At 36.0% G+C, this 24,698-nt stretch overlaps 1 pseudogene; it reads left to right on the plus strand.

Annotated features, from left to right (window-relative positions):
- Nucleotides 1-1,583: 1,583 nt before the first annotated feature.
- On the plus strand, nucleotides 1,584-15,043 carry LOC107814794 (uncharacterized; annotated as a pseudogene).
- Nucleotides 15,044-24,698: the final 9,655 nt, after the last annotated feature.

Raw genomic sequence — 24,698 nt, forward strand, 5'->3', positions numbered from 1 at the left:
GGATATACCTTGATCCTTTAAAATTTCGATGTCTACAAATGCCCCATACTTCAAAGTTTGTCGGGGTGTAGGCTTGGTGAAACTGAAGACGAAACTTGAAGTACCTGATCACAACAGAAATTTTTGAAGCTTGTAGTTTCGATTTGCAAGAGGAAGAGATGAAGGGCATAACTTGTCCCATTGGGCGTGACAATTTACTTGTAACAAATTATTTGTGATACAAAAATAAATTGCAACCACAACATAAATATGAAGAAACATAATTTTATTGATAAGATGGCGGGTACAATTCTGATTGTTCCCTTGATTCTTCCCTCCGATATGTTCTACACGATTCGAGGGCCTTAGCGGCGTATTTCTCGAACGTAGGACTTTGAGCAAGACATATTTGACATATCTTTGATCTCTTAAAGAATGTTCCAAGAGTTTCACTGAAGATCTCATATTTGATCTCTTTGTGCATATTCCGATAGTTTATGGAATTGGTAAGATCTCCATTTTTGAGATGCCTTTTTAAGAGAATACTTTATTGGAATGACCTAGGGTTAGGATAGAGTAGCCTCTAATATTGGGTTTTGGTAGAGCAGCTCCCAAGCAACACTGTCACATTCCTAGAATTTCAAGAGGTCTTGTAGTATATTGAATTTAGGATTTAGCTTGATAATTTAACATTTCGATGTCTACAGAAATTATACTTTTTTATTAGTATATACACACATATACATCTACCAAATTTAAATTATATATTAGAATTTAAAATATTTTATTAATAATTGTATAAATATAAATTACATATATTATATAATGATATAGTAGTACTTTATATTTTTGGCACCTTAAATATCTGGGGGCCTAAGGGCATCTCCAACCGTTACCCCATTTTTGGTCCCCAAAATGAGAATTTTCCAATTTTGGGGACAACTTACTCCAACCATTCCCCCATTTTTTTCCCCAATTTTTTTAAATTCTTTTCTCTCTTCTATATTATATTATTATCTTTCATTTTAATTTTATTTTTTAATTTCCATTAAAAAAATTCCATCTTTTATTTTTATTAATTTGTAATTTCCATAATTAAAACAATTCCATAAAATTTTAAATAATATAATTTGCAAGCAATTATTATAGATTAACTAATAATTCAAATAAAAGTGAAATCATTGCGATAAAAAATTAATTAAATACATATTACATAACGATAAAATTTATTCGAAATACTAGATAAATATTCAACTTTAACCTCTAGTATTCTCCCATAAATGATCTATTAATGTATTACGAAGTGCAAAATGAGCATCTTTATTCTTAATTCTTCTATGTCGAAATAAAAATTCTTGAAATCGTTGATTTTCATCTACTGCTATTTCTACATAAAAAAAATAAATGTAAGAAAATTAATTTATCAAAATTATTCATTCCTATTTAAGATATAATATGAATATTATAAAGACATTACATAAACATAATTAGGTATATATAAAGAGATAAATTAAAAAATTAAATAATAGTAAAATAATAATAAAAAAGTGATAATATTAATGGGGAGATATAGTGTAGCCATATTTGATTTGAGATTTGAGCGAGTGTTCGGAGTTAAATTCCCCAAATATTTTTGCCATTGGGCAAGGTTGGAGATGGCTTGAGGCAAGTCTCTTACCCTGGAGCCGCCCTGGTTTCAGATCCTCTTAATATCCCTTTCAGCAATGGGCACAACAACAAATATAAGGGACATTTTGACTTGTTTGAGTCCCTCTTTGGACTTCTTTGCTATCAGTTCTGGCGATGGCCGTATCAAGGTATACTCGTCTAATCATGTTAAAGCAATTTAAACATTTTATTGGAATTTTCTTTCACTTAATACCATTTACTTTCAGATATGGGATACAGTTAAGGGTCAGGTACAGACGGAGTTTGCAGATATTGTGTCAACAGCAAGCTTGTTTACTAAACCAGGAGGTCATCTTTCTATGGATTATACTTGCATGAAGTGGTTATCATGTGACAGAAAGGTGGAATTCCCTGTCTGAGAAAACAAAATGTATTACTCCCTCCATTCCAATTTATGGAATTGAAGAAAAAAAGTAGTTTTAAAATTTGTGGTCTTAAAAGCTTAATGGTAAAGGCTTTTAAGTTTTGCGGCTATAATAGCTTCTCATTTAGGATAAAATGAAAAGTTTAAAGTTAAATTGAAAACGGAGGGAGTATTAAGTTCTACTCTAACTTCAACTCCTTTAATGAGGGCTATTTTACTTGTTACTCAGAAAAAAAGGAAGCTTGGAACTTCACTATTGGTTTTAGGTACAGGCAGTGGTGATGTTTTGGCTCTAGATGTATCTGCAGGTCATCTCAAATGGAGATTTACTGATTGCCATCCTGGGTGAGTTCTTTGCGTAACTCATAACTAATATTATCTTGACTTGCAGAAAGAATGGTAAATAGCTTTCTTTTATGTGTTCTTCTGCGTACTATATGTTGGACATAGGATCGCTTCAATTCGAGGTGTAGGACACATTATGAAGAAAAGGTAGACTAGCTTTTAGATAGCAATTTGGCAAGTATAAATATAGAGGCTCAGAATTTGATGTCTAGCACATATGTCCAACTTTGAAGAAGGGAGATTTCGGATGAATTTTTGTTTGTTCCTGCTACTGTGTGATGAAAATATTTTTTTCACCATGTTTTACTCTTGTTTTTATCCGGTTATCATTAGTTGCTCCGTGCTTTTGTGTCCTAAATTTGTAAAAGTAAAACGGAACTCTTTTCGATAAAAGTTACTCTCAGAAGTAGTAATGACCTGTAGATCATGCCACTTGCAGTGGCAGAGCCACCTTATGTTAAGGAGCTGACACCCCTTCACCGGAAAATTACACTATGTAGCTAGGTCAAAACATTATTTGTATGTATATGTACTATATATTGCATCCCCTTAGCTTCTTTGTGTATCTACCTTTTTATATTTTTACACCCCTTAGTGAAACTTGTACTATCTCCATCTTGAAGCTTGTCTCTGCTTTTCTTACATTTGTCATTCTCACAGTTCAAAGGTGCATTGCTTTATATTTACGTATGAGATCTTTATAATATAGTAAGATTATGATATGACATATCTCCCCTGCTTTTATTGAAATTCCTATGTCAATGAGCAGCGGTGTCAATGCCATCTCATTCCCTTCACATGGTTCATTTATTTACACGGCTGGTGCTGATGGACTGGTTTGCAAAATTGACTCCATGTCAGGGAACTTACTGCATAAGTTTAAAGCTTCCACTAAAGCAATATCATCTTTATCCGTTTCCTCAGGTTTGATGATGGCTATATTTAATTATCTCGGTTTTAGTCAATCTGGATGAGTTACTGAATGAGTGACATCTTTTACCCCCTGTCGTTTTTTAAATGCAAAATGGAGTACTCGCAACGATGATACAAGATTCCCTGAGCTAAGAGTTATCAAGATTCTTCTCGTGTCATATTTAGATCTAGGTTGCTCGGACTCTCCGAAAATGTAGCCGGATATGTGTCGGATCCTCCATAAGTAGTGCATTTTTGAAGGATCCGACACGGGTGCGGCTACATTTTGGTGAGTCCGCGCAACATAGGTTTAGATCACTATATGTTCTGGATACATGCCATTGCTCCATTTGTATCCTCCTTCCCCCTCTATCCCGTGTTAGCATTCCTGTAGTCGTTTTCTTGTATCAGCCAACATTCTATGCTTAATTTGGTTATGCTGATACTGGTTCCTCTTTTGGCTTTCTGTCTAGCCAGATGGGAAAATATTAGCAACAGCAACTTCTCAGTTGAAAATTTTCAATTGCTTGGATGACAAAAAGCTCCAGAAGTTTTCAGGCCACCCTGTGAGTGTTATGCACATTTTATTTTATTTTATATGCTTCCCTGTTGATGCATTTGCATTGTGATTAAGTGAAGTCAATACAGACTGCAGAATACTTCTGTTACCATCCTTGTGAGTCACCTTATTTCTTTTCTCCTTTTTATATTAGGGGGCTGTTCGGTGTATGGTTTTCTCTGAAGATGGGAGACATGTTCTTTCTTCTGCTGTTGGTGACCGACACATAGCAGTTTGGAAGTTAGATGGCAGCAAAAAGAAATCAGAGTGCTGCTTACTTCCAATGGATCACCCTGCTGTCTTTTTGGATAGTTACTGCATTAAATCTGGAGTTGACAATGATGCAAGTTTAGGTGTTTTGGCCATTTCAGAAATTGGTGTTTGCTACTTTTGGCATGGAAAGAGTTTTGAGGAATTGCACAATTTGAAGCCCACAAAAATATGCGCATCTTTAGATGAGAAAATTCTGAAGAAACATAATGAAGCCGTGCATAGTATTTTTTCAGCAAAATTGCAATCTATTGGCACATCTGGTTCCGGTCATATGTTTGTTGCACATAGCTTGTTAATAAAACCATCATTTGAAAAAGTTATGGTGCAGCCTGGGGCGGATATCAGATTAAAAAGTTGACTTGACGGGATCCTTCTACCCTTCAGTCAATCTTGCAAATCTAAACAAGCATCTAACACTCAGAGTCAGGGTACACTCTCTCCTCCTTCCTTTGCACTTGCCTCTCCTGTCTTCTCTAATTTCTATGTCAAAACATAAAATTATTGAACCCTGTATTTGATAATCAAATTGCCGGGTTAAATAGGTATGGATTGCTATTGACAGATTTGGCATGGCGATGTAAATGTTTCTGGAATCTTCCTTTATATCAGCAAATTTGCTATTCCCTCCCAAATTTTAATGCATTTTCATTTCTTTCCACGTGGCTAATTTCTACATGTTCCTCCCTCCCTTAACTTATCTCCAGATTGTTAGAGAATTTCGACCTCCTAATATGTGGCCCAGTAGGTGGAAGAGCCCAATGTATCCTTGTGAATCCTCTGTTTAACTTTTATTATTTGAAAATGTCTAGGATGAAAGTAGGTCCTATCCAGCACCACGTTCTTGTTTCTAGCCCCTTTCTGTATTCTCAGCGCCCATCTAATACAATCTTATGCCATATTAATCACAAAAGAAAAATTGTCCAAAGGCTTGAGATGACAGTCGTCCTGTGCCATTATGTACTTTTAATATCTTTCCTCCTCCTTTCTGTAATCCTTAAGCTGCAAGTTGTGTATGATTTTGGCGTTCATTTAATATGCATAAGTATGAGGTGATGCTTGAGATGTTTCAGCATAATTTTCCCGAGACAGAGGGCGTTCGTTTAATATGCATAAGTATGAGGTGATGTTTGAGATGTTTCAGCATAATTTTCCTGAGACAGAGTTATGGAGTTACACTGATAAATGGTAATTGCAACACGTTTACCTTTTTGACCATCTATTTCTTCAGGATGGAAGGAAAAAGTGCTATTTGTTCACTTTTAAAGGTTAAAAATCACAATGATTTCAGACAACCCTTTTTCCTGTTTCATGGTCTGTACCATCATTAAATGCGATGATCAATTTGCATGTTTGATACACGTCTGTCCTAACATCCTTTTTTTTTTTGCATTGAACAGTTACTGCTCTCGATTGTGCAAATGCAGAGGGTGCCTTACTTCCTTTGCCTAAGATTCCTGATCAGGTTGGTGTCGAGCATGGAGTTAAGCCCACAGTGAGCAAAGGTATCACCTAACATTGCACCAATTTTTATGATATCTTGGTTTTTTTGGGCACTATTTTTTGGTTTTTGTGTGTGTGTATTTCGAACTTGTTGTGGTTGCGTATCTTGAATTCAAGGCACATTGCCATTCCCTAAGAGGAAGAATCTTATAGATTAGAACTGCTGATAAAACTGGTTACTCCATGCCAGAATTGTTCCTAGGTTTGTAAACAGCACTCATTTGAGATTCTCTTCTGCTCTCAGATCCCTGCTTTATTCGGGTTAATCGTCATATTGAGACTTGTGATCCATGATCTGACTAGTGCTTTTGCACTGAATATTTAATTTGTCAACTCAAATGTGCGAGAGGAACTTTCTTCACTTTTCATCAGTACTTTGCTACTACTTCCGTTTCAATTTGTTTGTCTTAGTTTGACTTGACACAAAGTTTAATAAAGAGAGGAAAACTTTTGAAACTTGTGGTCTTAAATATGCCATAACATTTTGGCTATAAAACTTTTGACCCTTGTGGTCTTAAACAAGCCATAACATTTGTGTGGCTATAAAAGCTTCCCATTAAGGAAATATAGCAATGTGCCAATCTTTTTGAAACAGAGGGAGTACTAGTGAAGAGTAAGTTATGTGACCTTAGATGAGATTTTGTTAGTAGAACTCGGAAGTTTTCGTCGCTAACTATAGTTCTCATCCCGAGTTTTATGGACTGTTAGAATATTGTCTCAATTAACTTTTTTGTCTTTATCCTTTTATCTCGAGAATAAATTAGACATGTTACCTAAATGCTTACTACTTAACGCGGAAGCTTTTGCTTTGCTATTTGCAGATGTCATTGGAAAACAAGATGAAGATGAGGTCACAATTTGCATGGAGGACCAGTTAAGATCCATAGGTATAATGCAGTGACTATGATCTCTCGCCTAGCTCAATTCTTGATCCTAAGATTTTGAAAGGAATAAGTGTTGATGCTAGTATGCCACCGAAGAAGGTCTGCATCTCTTGGAATACTCAGGATACTTTTGGGTCTGATTTGCTCACTTTTTATGTTACCATATCTTCAATAATTTGTTTTAACTGTATTCATTGAACGCAGATGAAATCAGCTGTTTTATCTCTGGAATCACCTGATGCTTACAACTTATTGAATGCCTTGGTGGCTGCATGGCAGTCCAGGTGGGTTCTTCAAATCCTCGAAGGAGATTGCACGTATCAACTCCATATTGTACCTCAAGAGTGGAGATGCACTGCATCCTCCCACTTAAGGGGAAAAAAGAAATGCATTACAAAAATTGGTACTCTATTTTGAGTTAAGTCCCTAAAATAATGGCCTGGTTCAGTTCTTGGATGTGAAAACTAATTCCACAGACTGTTCTTGGACATTAGTCATTAGAATTTTTGAGATAAAATTGAAAGATCTTGAAACTACTTGAAAACTATGTTGCGCGGACTTTCCAAAATGCTGCCGCACTCGTGTCGGATCCTCCAAAAATACGCTACTTTTGGAGGATCCGACATGTACCCGGCGAAATTTTCAAAGTTTCCGAGCAACATAGCTTGAAAATACTACCAACAAGTAGCCCCAGGGCTTTGATCTAGTGATAAGTGGCAGTGCGTGATGTGTAGGTTAGGCACACCTCCCGTGTTCGAACCCGGCGCTGACAAAAGCCTGGTGTTTTAGTGAAAAAGGGCAGAGGGAGCTTGGTAAAGTGAAGAAGGGTAAGGGTGGGCCCATTATTCACCGACTTTTGGCAGCACCTGCCCTTTGGGGATTTCTCGATTAGGTTAGGATTTGGGAATTCATATTGGAAAATTTTCATCCTCCTGAAACTCTCTAAAATAGCTAATTTTTTCTGTATCAACATCATTAAACATAACGTCGCAGTACTAATCATTGCCCCAATTCGAGATACATTTGGAAATTCATAGCAGAATTTGCCCTCCTTTAACTCTGCAAAAAGGCTAGTTATTGCTTTATTTGGCAGAACGAATGATTGCACCAGTTGGAAACCTTTTAGTTATTGATAGCTAAATCTTTATGCATATCATAATTCTTTTTTTCGTTTTGCATGTATTTTCTTTTTTGTAGATCAAGTATGGGAAGACATGTTCTTCCATGGGTATACTGTATATTGGTGAACCACAATGAATTTGTTACATCGCAGGAACCACTGACTCCTCTTCTGGATTCCTTGAACAAGGTAGGATATGCTGCCACTATGCTACTGTTGCTTGGCAATTATGTGATTATTTTGGGGATGCCAAGTTATTGATGGTTTCATGCTTTTTATAATCTTGTTTCTGATTGATCTTTTTGATTAGTTACATGTATGTTTCGCACTCTTTTTCTGATTGATCTTTTTGATAAATTATTTCCTTTTGTTTTCTCAACTTAATGTGATGAGTGTTATTCTGTTCCATATCAAAGGGACACAGTTTTCCAGATGGTATGTTATGAAGGAGGAAGGTTTCACAGCTATGCTAAGTTATGGAAAAAGTCTGTCAAGGACAAAGCTAATAACTAATCTTTCATTGGGATGCCGATGACTGTTCCATGCCAAAAATTATAGTGTCACACACATTTATACGAAGAATATTGGTTATTGTGTGTGTAGAGGAGGTTGCTTATGGTCATGGCTGTAGTAAAAATTGTGATGATGGCAGGATCATGGTGTTCCTCATATATATTACATGATTTGGGAAGAGTGTTGGATTGAGGTACAGATGAGGAACAGCATAATCCTGGTCACCAGGGTTTTACAAGGGTGTGGCATATTGATCAATGAAGTGGGTGCAAACCCTGGTGACCAGGTTCAAATTCCAGTAGAGATAAAGACTCGAAATAATATTTGTCGATAGCTTTGGTTTCAAAAATTTGAAATGATATTTGGAGATTATCTCAAATAACGATTTGTTCATTAAACTGGCTCATTATTTCAACTTCAAACTTGAAATATGGAACTTGAAGTTTGAAAAACAGGCTTTAAGATTTGTTTCAAGTTTTCATCCACATAACTTCAATTTGTACGTTCATGTCCAAACACAACTTCAATTCCCAAATACCCTTTTCAACTTAATTTCAAATATCAACCAATTCATGTCCAAACGCCTACTTAGGTGATTTCTTTCGATTTGTGGAAGACTGGGTGGGTAAAGTTACTCACCGATACCTGTGGTGGGAGGTTGCAGCTAACTTGTGGTATAGTGAGTCCACAAGCTGGCCTAGATATCACTATTATTTTAAGAAAAAAGGAAATGCTCACACCCATGCTACCCGTCCATATAATCTAGGTAAACAAAGAGTCCAGGCAATACACTGCCTTATGGAGCTCCATTTTTTCTCGATACTGCAGTTTATTTTAGTACGGCAAAACCTGCATATTTGTGCAAGGAAACATATTCCCTCCATTGATTAACGGAGAAAGTGCCTTATGTAAGTTGATTATTTTACTTATATTTTGTAACCTAAGTTGAAGACTCATTCTTGCAGTCTTTTTTTTTTTGCGATAAGTAATTGGAGAGTAGTATTATATCAGAAAAACCAGCATGGAGAAAGTGCTGGTTGGCATGTACAACCCAATTACAAGCTGTGCAGATTACTCATAGAATATATCATAGCTTCTACGTCATTAACATTGATTCTAGCCATGTTACACCAAAAAAGGAGCAAAGAGATTCATGCTTAAGGCTAACTATGTTCCTCCTCTGTCTTAAAAAATCTTGCAAGTATCTTACAAAGCTCCCTCCTTCCTCCACAGGGGTGGTTAGCGGGGACATCTGAAGTGTAATGTAGTGGCCCTTGAGTAGCTAAGCTGGGAACTCATTGGGTGGGCAGTGACATTTGTCCTTCCAAACTTGTCAAGTTTGCAACAGAATTCGCTTTGTACAAGACTACAAGAAGATTAGTAGTCATGAACGCTTATTGAAGTTTGATCACCGAACAAGTTTGAAAATGAAAAATCAAAGGGAAATGGAATTCATTTTACAATGTACATTATTTGGTGAATAGCTTAATCGGAAATTAGTTGGGGGTTGACTACATAAATAATCCATTCCGCTTCATTTGGACCTGTTCCATTCCAATATTCATTAGTTTGGGTTCTCATTTGTTTGGTAACTGAAGTCAATATTTGATAACATATCTTGAGGTTTATTCAATTTCCTATTCGGTGTTGAGTTTTTTAAAAAACTCTGATGAAGTACTGGCACTAATGTCTCCGAGTAGGCATGTTCATTTCTATGGAGCCACATCGCCACAATAAATAGAGTGCTAACTCCCACCAACATGATATTATGCTTTATAAATGTCTCATTTTTTTGTCACTTTCCCAAGAATTGGATCTCCAATTGGAACAACGGCCCAGATCAACTCCTGTTTTCCAACTATTTTGAAGAATTTGTCACCATAATTAGTTGTCTCTCGGTAGTTGAAGATTGTCGTATTTGTTCATGATGACAAAAACTCACTATTGTTAGACTGTGAAAAACTTTGAAAGGTATTAAGTACTTGATCGTTTGTCTTTCTTCAGCTTACCAGGTCAAAGGTGGCAGCCCGGAGCTCTTTATTGCAGTTATCTGGTCGTTTGCAGCTCGTAATGGCACAGGTTGGTTACTTGAATAGTAAAAGAAATTTGGCAGTACAGTACATGTTCTCACACGAACCCTTGTCTGTTCTTACTTTTCATATCGAGAAGGCTGATAATAGGAAAAGCCCCGCACTAACACTCGAGGGGCGGATGGATGAAAGTGAGGATGATGAGGTAGATGAAGTTATGTATGGCATCGATGAAGAATCTCAAACAAGCAGTGACCGAGATGACTAGGACTTTTTGCCGCTTTGGTAAGTGATGTTATTTCGTGGATGGGGCAGGTGCTTTTATTACAAGGGAATCTCGGGGTCAGTTTTGGTAGGTGTTTGGGCCTTGGGGTCTTAAACGACAAGTGCAAGGAGATTTAATTATCTAGTTTGGCATGGGGATAGAGGGATAAATGTCTCTACTCTCCTTCTCAGACCCTTCCTCATTGGTATGCTTTAAGTTGATAAATCTGTTGTTATGTGAGCTTCTTCCTTAATTGGTTTTGGTGTTAAAAGTTAATACCTTACCCTCCAGTTGAATTTGTGAGGTTAGTACTCTAATCCTCAATCTATTGTGTCTAATTATCGTTCATAATTGTGAGACTAAAGGAAAAATGCAGTTCAACTGCATCTCTATCTGCTCATGGTGGATCATAGCAAATTTCAGCTGCCTTCAATTGTCTGATCCGAAAAGATGCTACTTCCTACTTGTCTAGTTGCATCATTCCCCTGACCTGTCTAGGGAGATCTTCATACCTTGTGTAAATATCATATAACTATAATATTTTTTTTACTAAAGTCATATAGCTTTATTTTCTCATACCAAAGTCTTAAAATTTTCACTACTTTACTCACAAAGTCATAGTTACCGGAAAAGACAATTCTCCGGTAATTTTTTCGTATTCTACCAATTTTTATTTTAAATTCAGTCTAATAAATTATGACTCAATTAAAATATGACCCTATCCGACCCGATATCCACATCCACAAATTAAACATCCCCCAAATCTGATACTTAGTTCTTTCTCAAGCATCTTTTAGGGCTCTCAAGCAAGGATCAGCAAAATACATACTACTATCTCAATTCTCTTCTCAAGCAACGGTGTTTCGAGGCTCTCAAGCACTGGTCTTTCAGGGCTCTCAAGCCAAAAAGATGGCTTCCTCTCCATCTCAGAGGAGTACTTTAAGGGACAACCATAATACTTTTGCTGCACTTAGTGACCACACAAATGCTTTTGCTGCACTAGGAATGACTCCAAAAGAGGTAAAAATTATTATTTTTTGTTTGTGTTGCCTTTGTTAGTTTGAATTTTAGTTGGTGACCCTGATTATGGGGTAGGGTTTTTGCTTTATTTTAGAATTTTTGTATATTGTGACAATGAGTGTGGGCTAGGGATTATCTTTATTTTAGTGTTATTTTGTATATTTGGATACTGATTATGGGCTAGGATTTTTTGATATTTATCGATTTTTATTTTTGTGCTTTTAAATTGCATTTATGTCTAGGGTTCAAGTATCGATTTGAGTCTCCTGTTCAATGAAAGCTCTGAAGCTGGTGTGTTGCATTTATTTGCAATGCGTTCGTTGTTATCAATCGCTTCTGCTGTTGGTAAACCTATTGCCATTGATAAAGCGACACAACTTAAATCCAGACCAAGCACAGCGAAGGTAAAGGTAATCTTAGACCTAATGAACAAGCATCCCAAGCGTGTGAGGATCCAAAGCTTGGATACAATCTCTGGAAAAATCATTGAAGTGTTTTAGGAAATTGTTTATGACAATATGCCTTTGTACTGTAACTGTTGTAAACACCAGGGCCACGACGAGAAAACATGTCGATATATATCGAAAAAGACTCACAACCCAGCTGCGATTGATGAACTTGAAGTTTTTCAAGAACAAACTACTGGGGAAAAGTACACTGGTGATTTACGTCAACTTCTGAATGAGAAGAGGGGAGTGAATGAAGGGGATCGATTTGCTGGAGAACAAAATAGTTTGGCGAAAAAGAAAATGGGTGAAAATCAAACTGGGATTCATGAACATGGTGAAAGTTCAGTCAAGATATCACATATATGTGGCGTTCCTAGTACTACTGTAGTGCATGTTGAAGCAGCTAATACTTTAGTGAATAATGCTGTTTTGAATGCAACTTGGGATCGAGCTGCAGTAGTGGAAGCAGTGGAGAAATCAAACGTGCAAAAACTGAGTGATGCTTCAAAATTTGATATAAATCCTGGGCTACAGGGAGGTGTTGAGCTAAATAAAGTTTCAGCTGTTATTACTTCTAAGGATGAAAAACGACCAGTTCATGTAGGCTCACAATTGGAGGGTAAGCATGCAACAATAGCAGTTGTAGAGCATCATAAAAATGCTGGACAAGAACCAGCTACTGTTGGTTCTAAGCTGGAGGCAACTGTTAATCGACATCCTGTTGGGATTGCTAATCATAACGCTGCAATTGGTGATACAAGGTTGAAGGATATCCCTGCCTCTACAGATTTTACAAGGATGTACTCAGCTACTGCTGGTGCGTTGAAGGCTGATGCCGATCGAGCGGATACTTCTAACAAGCATGATATGGTTCAACAGCAGTTTGGAGCATCAGGTACAGCTGCCGATGTACATAAGGAGCAACAAGAACTGGAAGGTGTTGGTGTTGAACAAGCTAAACACTCTCCAAAAGGTGTAAGGCAACAACCAGCTGCACACACACTTGCTGATGATCAGCAGAAAACTGCAGAGAAAATCTCTGACAAAACAGCTACTGCCCAGAACTCTGGTAATGAAAACATTGGGACTAAGAGCGTATTGAGGGAAAATCAAAATGGGAAGGTGATCGGGGATGTTAAGAAAGCTGACATGAACAAAAAGGAAGGAGATTGGAGCTTGGTAACAAATAAAAAAACACCCACAAAGAAGTAGGTCTCACCAAAACAATAGAATAAAAATGTTCGAGGAACAGACTTCAATGTTGGTTCTAGCACAAATAATTTCGAGGTTCTTAATGCTGATGGGGACTCTGAAATTGATGCAAAAGGTGTACTTGATAGTGGAATGTCCAAACATTTAGTTCCAACGCCCAGTAATGAACGAGGAGGGCAAGACAGTCACGACTTGGCTGAAAATTTGGGTTTTCGACGAAAAGACTCCAACAACAATTTGGGGAATGAACTTATAGGCATCCAAGCTCACAGTTCCAAAGTTCCTACACTACATTTTTCCAATCCTCAGGTAGAACAAATAATCAAGAATGCTCAGAATGAAATGATGAGGAACTCCACAATGGTTAAACAGCCTTTGGTCACATTAAATACCTCTGTATTTGATGTTCCATCACAATCAGTTGAATCCTATGGCGAGTTTGAAAGTGAAGCTGGGCAGCTTATTCTGTCAACTGGAAACAATGAAGAATTTATCCAAGCAAAGGTGATCAAATCTAAACTTTGGTTACAACAACGTGAAGAGGATGACGAAGACGAGGATTGGGGTGATGGTCATACAGGGTATTCATCTGAAGAAGCTAATCAGGAGGTCGATCAAGAGAGTGCAGGTGAAGATCTTGACTGTCTAGCAATGGCAAAATATGATGAGGGACCAACAGCAAGTCATAGGAGCAAATTGAACATCAATGCTCCAATTTTTTTGCCCAGAAATTCTCCAACTGGAAGCTTGAAGCGAACTGCAGCAACGCATACAAAGCAATTAGTCCCAACTGCAATTGATCAAACAGTAGCTGCAATTGATCAAACAGTAGCTACAATAAAATCTGGGCAACAACATACTGTAACAGATAATCCAATCTTCGATGCAATGGAGCAACAGCTTAATCAAAATGATCCAGTTATTAAACCTACCGTTGATCGTCCATCAACAGTAACAACAATTTCTGGGCAGCAACAAATTGTGACAACCACTCCTACTATTACACCAGCGGAAAGAAAGCTATTGGATGCAATGGATGGAAACAGTGGTAATTCAAGAACATGTTCAAGACATGCAAAATCAGGTGCGTGTGGGCAGAGATACATATGAAATAGGTGAGGAAGATGATATTCTAAATCAATGCAGGGTAGAGGCAGCAAGAAAAGGTGATTTGTCACCTATGCATAGCGGAAAAAAATAGGAAATCTCATACAAGGAAAAATAGTTGGGACGACAAGGTTAGTGATTTTTTAAATGTTAGGCGACTTCCAATGAGAGTTACCAAACAAAAGAAGGCCGCCCAACTACATCTACAAAGTCCAATCGTTCAAAAAAGAAATCATGAATTTTGAATACATCTTGAAGAATTGGGATTGGGATGAAAAAGAGTTACAAATTAAAGAAATTACAAGTTCGGACAAGAAGGGACAACATTTTAATTCCTTCATCATTTTATTCTACCATTATATTAGTATTCTCATTTGTAATATCATCACAGAGTATGTTATAAACTCTGTGATGATCATTGAATATTTGGTACTTTCCAGTTCTTATTTTTTACATGCATGCTAGTAGGTGAGGCTATTTAAAGCCTCAATAGGAATAGTAAGGTAAGGTTTAGCCAGGTTTGTGTTACCTTGGTCCTATGCCTTTGGAAAATATCCACACGACTATGAGATTATATGCCCTCGTGAGACTTTGCCGGCAGCTACCCCATGAATCCTCTACATGAGGCTGCCATCATAAGGCAATGTGAGGCGCAGAGGAGTGATTATATAGCCAAGACATATGGGTAATAAAACCCGTGCTATTGTCCCCCTTATTTGTACTTTTCCGAATTGTTGTATTTTCTTTTCTCTTATTAATAAAAAACTAGCCCTAGGCGCTTGCCTAGCGGATTGCCAAAAGAAAAAAGAAAAAAAAAAGAAATATCGAATTTGGGGGATGTTTTAATTTGTGGATATCGGGTCGGGTAGGATTGGGTCATGCATATTTTAATTGAGTCATAATATATTAGACTGAATTTAAAAAATAAAAAAAGGGTAGAATGCGAAAAAATTACCGGAGAATTGTCGTTGCTGGTAACTATGACTTTTTGAGTGAAGCAGTGAAGGTTTTATGACATTTATGTGAGAAAACAAAGTTATATGAATTTTGGTGAAAAAATATCATAGTTATATGACCATTTGTGAAATTTACTGTGTTCAAACCGAATTGAAAAATCGCACCAATCCGAAAAATCAAACCAAACCGATTGAAAAACCCGACTAGATTTGGTTTGACTTGGTTTGGTATTGAGTAGAAAAATCGAACCAAACCGACATAAATATTTAATGTTTATATATATTTTTAAGACTTTATATTGAATTTTCTTTAAAAGATATAGAAATATTTTGGATCATATCATGTGTTAACCATGAAAGCATACATTAACGGAAAATTATTGTTAGACGACTAAGAAAATAACTATCATGTGTCACTAAAAGAATTCTCATTGGAATATTTTAATATATCATGTTGGTCAATTTTTTCAATATTTACTAAACATATATTCATTTATCGCTCCAGACCCCACTTGTGGGATTATACTGGGTCGTTGTTGTTGTTGTATATTTCACTTATCAAAACTATATCTATATCTTTAACAAAGTAAGATTGAAATAATATTCATTAATAAAAAAAATACCCGAAAAAACCAACAAAATCGAACCTATCCAAATATAGTTGGTTTGGTTTGGTTTTGATAAAAACCTAACCAACCTGGCCATGTACACCCGTAAGCTCAATGATGCTAGTTTGTCTCATTCCCACCAAGTCGATGCCGAATTCTTATATCTATCAAAACTTATAAACTAATATATTGACAAGGAAATCCCGTGGTCAGAAAGTACTTTGCTGTGAATAAATTGAATGCCAAATTAAATATGTCTGACGTAACTAAGAATCAAACTTCAAAGTAAATTACAACACATGTACTAAAAGCACAAAGAATCATATATCTGCAAAAACTTACCTCTAGATGATCAAGAAAGAGTAATATAATATCATACGTTAAAAATTTTCTAAACAGGGGAATAAGCAATAGTGCAAAAGTAGTAAAATGACTATGACATTCAATTAATCTGATTCATAATGAAATTTTAAAAGAAGTCTTTATCACAAAATTGAATGAGAAATCAAAGCAATACATTAATAGAAGCTACTGTTGGGCTTTTAAGCTTGGTGTAGCTTGAAGAAGATGAATGAGAAATGGAGGGAGAATGAAATATTTGAGTTTCTCTCCTTGGCAAAGGGACAATGTCCCATATATAAGAAGATGATGATTTTCATAACATTGAACAACCATAAAAAATACATAGCTGAAGAGGGTCACCGATCTTTAATGAGGTAGAACCCCATACATCTGTTGTGGTGAGACTAACTATATGAATTGAGGATATGAGTTTCCTTGCTTCCTCCTTCGGGGAGAGAGAGATGAAGATCCCTCCTCTCAAAGGGCATGTATGTGTGTGGATTTTTTTTCCGCCCCCTTTTCTTCTCCTTCTCACTTATTTTATACACTAGGTCTTCTCCTTTACCCAACGGTCATAAACCATGATACTTAAGTCGTTTGACGGTATTACGGGTTGACCCCTTGAAATGCTGTAACATCCAATTCGCCTCCCAAGCGTTCTGCATACATGGCCGAGGTGCGTGTCGTTATAGCGTTGTATGGATACGGCTGCCTCAAGTAACTTTTTACCTTCCCTTTCCATGCCGATTCTCGTTTGGTCAGATTTTGACCCATACATGAACCAAATTAATATAAAAATTCGCCAAACATAATTGGACGAGAGGAATATGAAAAAAGATTTATTAAAGCAAGGTTGACAAAATCTGATGCCTGATCCCCATGTATCCATATTGACCAAATCTATAAGACTACAATCCAAGTAGGATAAAGCAAATTGGCAACAATTGCTCAGCTCACGTTATGTGAATAGTAAAGAGGTTGAGTGTTCCCTTCAATAGGTTCAATTTGCATAGTACAAGCTTCTTAACAAAGTCTTAAAAAAAAAGTTGGGTGTTCACTTTTATTGATTTGACTTCATTTTACTCAATATCAAAGAATTACTTGTGCACCGATTTTCTCTTGTTGAAAAATTAACTAGGTGAAAGTCAATTTTCACGCAGGACAGTATGGTGCGCAAGATATTTTGCATTCACGCGGGGTCCGAAGAAGGGTCGTTCCCCAAGGAGTGTGATGTAGACAGTTTACCTTAATGCAAGCATTATTGGCTGCTTCCATAGCTCGAACCTATAATCTATAGGTCAAATAGAAATAATTTTACTGTTGCTTCAAAACTCCCTTCTATGTCACATTATTTTAGTAGGATTAATCAAAAGCACTTTCACTTTAACCTAACACTCATTGTTTGGTGGGGGGAGGGTGCAAAAAAGGTCCATCCTTACAGAGGCGAAGCCATAATTTGAAGCTTATGGATTTGAGATTCTAATTCTTTTAAGTTTTGGTTCTAAATTAATAATTTATACAGATTTTTCATACAAATATAAAATTTTTACCAAAGTTACTAAGTTTGTCCGAAGCCGTAGACGAAGAGCTAGCTCCGCCCTGCCTCCTTATGACTTCCACGATAGACACCTTTCAAGCTAAAACTATTGTTGAGTGCATAACTGCGTTATACAGTCATACCTCTCTATAACAATATTCCCATATAACAATCATTTATTATAAATGTCAAGTTTTTTTTTGAACCAATTATTATGTTATATTATAATATATGTCCTCTGTAACAATACTTCACTATAGTAACAAAAAAATATAAGAACAAATAAGTCTGTTATAGAGAAGTTTGATTGTATTTGAATTCAATTTGTTAACAAATTACACATCAAAAGATCACTGAAATGCAATGTGAAGAATAAGGTAAAAATACTAAGGTAAAAAAGTTCCCATCAACCTAAACCAAACTTTGTTCACAATTGGTGAATTTCCTTTGGGGTAAGGAGGATTTCGTCAATTGAATTTGGACACAAACAGGAATGTCTGTTCTTCTTTGTACAGTATAATGTGTTCTTTACACATCCACTGAATGTTATCCAATTACAGAAACATGTCACCATCACTCAACTCTCTTTCAACCCTTTTTTCTAGTGGTTCCAATTTTTAATTACCATTGCCTTACTAATTTCCTAATTTGTAACTACAGTTAATATTACAGTCTCAGTGGTTCCGAATATTTTTGGATGTTATAGTGAAGTGCCGGAAAAAGCTTGGCTTTTATAGTGAATTGTTGTTATACAAGGATGTTATAGAGAAGTCTAGAGGTATATCTACCTCTTCAAGTCTAGTACTTTTAGTACTTGTTTCTCCCAGATCCATTCCAAAAGCTTCATATCTATGTTGAATCTTTCATATCTATTACACAATTACCATGAAAATTCCTAGGCTCTGATACCATTTATCACCAGGATCTAGGTAGGCGGGCGGTAGTCCGCACGGCCATCCAGATCTAGCTGCTTTAGTACACTTTAAAGGTTGGCGGTAGTCCGCACGACCAATAAGGATTCGAAATATACGGAAATTCTATTATAGTTTAATGACTGTATGGAAGGATCTATACCCTTTTACCCAAGCAAGGGGCCTGTCTAAGCCTGATACATACTCTTACTGAGCCCATGTGTCTAGCAGTTCTAACTGTGAAAGAGGTAGCCCTTTTGACAACTTCAGCGGGCTTTAATGTCACAGCTGGCTAGACGTAGCCACTAAGGCAAAGCCAATAAGAGTAGTACCAGAACCGACTGTACCACCATCTTGGAACCAAATCAAAAAACTATATTACAATTTCTTTATATTTTGAAAGAGTCTTGATTCTTCATGGTTAATATGCAAGAGAAATTAGTGCTTCAACATAGATATGAATCCGTTTAGCCGGACATGGTCACGGCTAGGGAGAGATACTAAAAATACTTAATAGAAGAATAAATATGTACCTTGTAGGCCGAGAAGCAAGGCCCTGAAGATGAACTTCAAAACTTTTATTAATTCTTGAACTTGATTTACAAACTAAGCTATGAACTAAGTGTTTACAAAGGGGGTTGGTTGAGAGAGAGAGAGAGAGGAGAGAGAAAGTAGAGAGAGAGGGGGGTTCCGGCCTTCTTCTTCTTCAAATGAAGAAGCATTCTTAAATAACAAAAAAAGAATCTTGAATAGTAAAATGGCTCCCACATCTGGGTCCCTACACAGTGTTTTTACTGTAGATAAACAGTGTTTCTACTGTTGATGAACAGTGTATCTACTGTTTAAGTGGGTCCTGGCGGCTGATAAGCTGTCAAGTCTTCTTTTTGTCCATATTTTGCATCTGTTGGAGGAATTCTTCCACCTTGTCGATTTCTCTGTCAGATAATATCATTTCTGGCTGTATAGGTTGAGTATCTTCTACGAGGTCATCACCACTCGTCTCACTTCTCATTGAAGTGTCTGATTTTTCACACTGATCTAGTGATTGGAGCAGATTTCTTTTCAATCCTTCTAAGTATTGATTTATCAAATCCATTTTATCTCCATCTTGGATTGATATTCTCCGAGCAATATGTTTAACAGTGCTTTCTTCTACTATCCTTTTTTGAGGGGCTGTCACATATAAATGAATTTGTGTTTTTATAGAATCTAATAATTCTTGGCCGTATAACGTCTTTGTTTTGGGATCAGTTTTCATCAATTTGTCCCAAAAATTGTTGTAGAATACCCTATATAAACAAGGGATTTGTTCTTCCGTATAACCCATTTCCGGGGTCCATTTATGGATCCAGGGGATAGAAAATTCAATAAAGAAGTAAATCTGATCAATTTTTTCTAGATAGCAGATATGATCTGCGTGATATAAATCTGTTAAGAACGGAGAGGCTTTTGTCCATTCTTTGTATAATTTTAGGAATGGTTCAGGCAAAATTTTTGTAGTAGGACCGTGGTATGACCACCAGTTTAAAAACCAGTTAGGGATAGGTCCTGTAAATACCTTGGCGCATACCTTGATAAACCAAGTATGCTTATGTCTTTCATTGTTATAATAAAGCACTCTATCAAATGCTTGAATATAATCCCAATAAGTGAAATTCATTGGTGATTTATTAAGGCTTATCTGCCTTTCTTTCATTGTGGAAATACCCCATTCTTCAACAGATATAATCTGTTTGATAATGACTTTTGAAAAGTTATAAACATTTTCATTTGTGTTATAACCTGAAAAGTGCTGGAATTCTGCACTACCTGTACTGATCAGGATAGTTTCATAATAGGTGCGTGTTTTATATGATTCACCCGGATAGTATAATCCATTAATCAGATATCTCTGAAATATTTTCCACGGTTCTTCTTTTCTCTGAATCTCAGAGTTTTCAAGGAGAAATATCATTTCTCTTTTTGGTAACTTTTCATATGACTTGATATCGTCATTGTCTTCCTCTTTAGCAATTGAAGCAAAAGTATCACTTTGCTTTTTGGATGCTAAATAAGCCTGCAGATGTCCGTATAACGGACTGTCTTCTGGAATATCTTCCAGATGTATAGAATATCCTGAGGATTCTCCTGTATGCGGCACCTTTGAGTTTATCAAACTCTTTTTTCCTCTTTGTATTACTGGAGAGGTTGATGAGGATCCGTATGACGATCCCTGAGAATAAGTCCTACTAGGGGAAGATCTTCCCCTACCTCTGCCCCGGGTGACCCATGAAGGGTCCATTCTGCGGAAATTGCAAATCATTATTAATTAAAAAGTGATTGCAAATCATTATTAATTAAAAAGGATAGCATAATTCTAGTGCTGATATCATCTTGACCGAAGGGACACACATTTTCAATTAACTGAAGAATATCAATAACTTCTTGAAAATTATAGTGTTCTTCTTCCCTTGTTTGAATAATGTCAGCCATAATAATATCAAGTATAACTTCTTGTAAGTCTCTATTTAATTTAATCACTTTAAGAATAGTGATCAGTACCTTATCATCCAAAAACATGGTATAATAATTCATAATCTATTCTAAATATTCCCGGGATAGAAAATCCGGAAGGGAATTATCAATTCCTTTTTTGTATTGTATTTCAAAATCGAAAGGTGCTAACTGAGCCTGCCATCTAGCAAATATTAATTTTGAAGCATCGTGCTTAAAATCTTTGTCAAACATGTATTTAACCGATTGAGCATCAGTTTTTATCAAAAACTTTTGGTTGTATAAGTCGTCTTGAAATTTTAATACACACTTAACAATTGTTAACATTTCATGCGCCACAGTAGCGTATTTCTTTTGAGCTTCGGTCCATTTACCAGAGTGAAATCTTATTAAGTATTCACTCTTATTATTGGGATTTACTTGTTTCAAAATCCCTCCATATCCAACATTAGACGCATCTATCTCGATAATCTTTTGCCAAGTAGGATTGGCAAGGGTTAAACATGGTAAAGATTTAACACGCCCTTTAATACTTTTGACTAACTCAGTATGTTGGTTAGTCCAAGGGTGTTTATGATCTTTCTTTAGCCGATCGTATAGAGGGGCTAGATCTCGTGACAAACTTTTATAAAAAGGGGAAATATAATTTAGACTTCCCAAAAATCTTTGTAATTGAGTCCTGTCAGTGATAACATCAGGAAATTTTGAGGCAAAATCAATAGATCTTTGTATTGGGGTAATTTTTCCCTGGCAAATATTATGACCTAGAAAACGAACACTTGTTTGGAATAGACTCATCTTGGGCTTAGAGATTACTAAACCGTTTTGTATAACAATTTTCTTGAAAATATCAAGATGCTTAATATGCATCTCCATAGTTTTAGAAAATACCAATATGTCGTCAATATAAACGATGATAAAATCCAAATATGGGTTAAAAATATCATTCATAATTTTTTGAAATTCAGAAGGGGCATTTTTCAAACCAAATGGCATAACATTCCATTCATATTGCCCAAATGGAACATTAAAAGCAGTCCTATAAGTATGCTCTTTAAATATTTGAATTTGCCAATAACCAGATTTTAAATCAAATTTTGAAAATATATTGGCGTCATATAATCTGGATAGCAAGTCCCTTTTATTAGGGATAGGATACCTAATCCATTTCAGATGTTTATTTAATGGTTTATAATTTATGACTAAGCGAGGAATACCTCGTTCCTTTTCTGCCGCATTATTAACATAAAAGGCAGAACATGACCAATGAGATTTTGAGGGTTTTATCAAACCCTTTTGTAACAAACTATCAATCTCGTTTTTGCAGAATTCAACTAGCTCAACATTCATCTGGCAAGGTCGAGATTTAGTAGGAATATCATCCTCAGATAAGGTTTCTTCGTATGGAAGAGTTACAATATGCCTTTTCCTGTTCCAAAAGGCACTAGGGTGATCGGCGCAAACATCAACGGCCATTTTTTCAGCAATTAATTTAATCTTCTGCTGAACTTTTGCAGATTGTATAGTATCAAATATATTCATACTAAGAATTTCTAATTGTAGTGAATCAACATGCCTTTGTTTCATATTAATCAAGGCATTAATATCTCTAGTTACGGGATCTGTAACAAAGGAATAGCTTATCCTTTTATCTTGATAAGTAGCAGAAAAACCATGTTTATCTATATTATTAAACGGATAAATAGCATTAATAAAAGGTGTTCCAAGTATGATTGGAGGGTATAACTGGTTTTTTACCAAAAAGAAGAAATGTGGAATACAGACTTTATTCTGGCAAATATGAGTATTAGGCAATTTGTACTCTATATCTAAAGCATGACCAGAAGCGGATTTCACCAAATGAGTAGTCTTTTGAAAATATCTAGTAGGAATCAATCCTTCCTGAATGCAGCTTACATCTGCACCACTATCAATCATAGCTATATCCGTTATAGAAAAATTATTATCAATTAAAATAGTACATTTAATATACCATTTGTGTGCAGTAACAATTTGCATCATACCTAAAAATAAATCAGATTTTTCATCAGAAATTTCTTTTCCTTTATCATTAGAAAAATCAGAAAATCCTTTAGTCGAAGATTCAGGTAGAGAATTATTTTTCTCAATTTGAGTAATCCGGTGATCGCAAATCATTTGATTTTGCTTAAGAGACTTAATATCTCTTTTCAAATTTTCGATTTCTTCTTTTAAATCATCAAAAGAAGTATCTCGACTAGGAGTACTGGACTTTTGAAGTCTTCTATTTATTTCAGATAAAGAATATGGTGCAAAGTGTTCAAATTCGTTTTTGTATTTTTCAACAGTTTTTGAACTACTAGAACTTGAACTTGCAGCTAAAGTAATAATTTTTTCACGAAGTTTTTCATCAGTAACTTCTTTTAAAAGTTCTATTACATTGTCAGATGTAATAGTTTTTATATTAAGATCATCAAATTGTGATTTCAATTTATAAAATTCGTCACTATCACAAGCACAAATATCACCTTTGCAAGCAGTGCAAGCAGTATCAACATTTTTATTATTATCAGAAAAATCAATTAACTCAACTTCAGCTTCAGATTCAGTCTCTGAGTAATAGTCAGATTCTGATCCCGAAGTGTATAACAAGCCATAAACCTTATCGTGTAACTCATCATCGAGTTCTAAGGTTTTTAGCTTTTGAAGCTTGCAGTTTGGAGAAATATGACCAAACTTTCCACACTTATAACACTTAATATCAGCGAGATCACGTTTGGATCTATTCTTCGCAAATCGAGTAGATTTCCTGTTCGCTTTTCTAGTATCACGTTCTTCCTTAGGCCTATATCTAGACCTCTTTTTCTTATACGGGCTATCCGGGTTAGGGTACCTATGATATTTGGTTTTCTTCTTCCTATTTTGAGTGGAAGTTCCGGGTAAACCAAACTGGGTACAAAAGTCACCTACTTGGGACCTTTCTTTAAGCTTATCTATCTTAAGCTGTCTAGAAAGTCTTAGCTCATTACATAATTTAAGACCTTCTTCTGTACAAACACCTATAAGCTTACCATAGGTATAATTATTATACAGAATCTCTCCGCAACTACCCTTTAACACATTCCTTACTCTTTCAGCAAATAAGGAAGGGAGGCCGTCTATAAACTTGGCTTTCCAGTGCTCATATCTATTCTCGGGTAGTTCCATAACTCTACTCATAAAAGTATCTTTATACCATCTAAACTCACTAAGGGTCTTACATCTAAGTCCATTAAGTAAAGTTCGGACAGTCTGATGGTTTGAGGTAAATCTACCGTTGAAATGCTCTAAAATTGTAAGGATAAGAGTATAAACTGCATCTTCTCTACCCACTACTAGAGCCATTCCTATGTTATCAACACCTTCGTCGGTTGCCGTAGCATTTATAACGAACGCCTTTTCCTCTACAGATAAATGATTATCCCACCAGCCACGAAGTTGGCCAGTAAAACCTGCAATAATCATTTTGCAAATAGTTCTATCTGTATTTTTAACACTTTTACAGATAGTCGAATACATGAGCATTCTGTGTACGAGAATGGTTAATTGTCTATCAGTTAGACCATCAAGATTCCATTCATAAATTTCGGAACCGTTATAAGACGTATTAGT

The sequence above is a fragment of the Nicotiana tabacum genome, chromosome 10 (assembly GCF_000715075.1).
Source record: "Nicotiana tabacum cultivar K326 chromosome 10, ASM71507v2, whole genome shotgun sequence".
NCBI lineage: Eukaryota > Viridiplantae > Streptophyta > Magnoliopsida > Solanales > Solanaceae > Nicotiana > Nicotiana tabacum.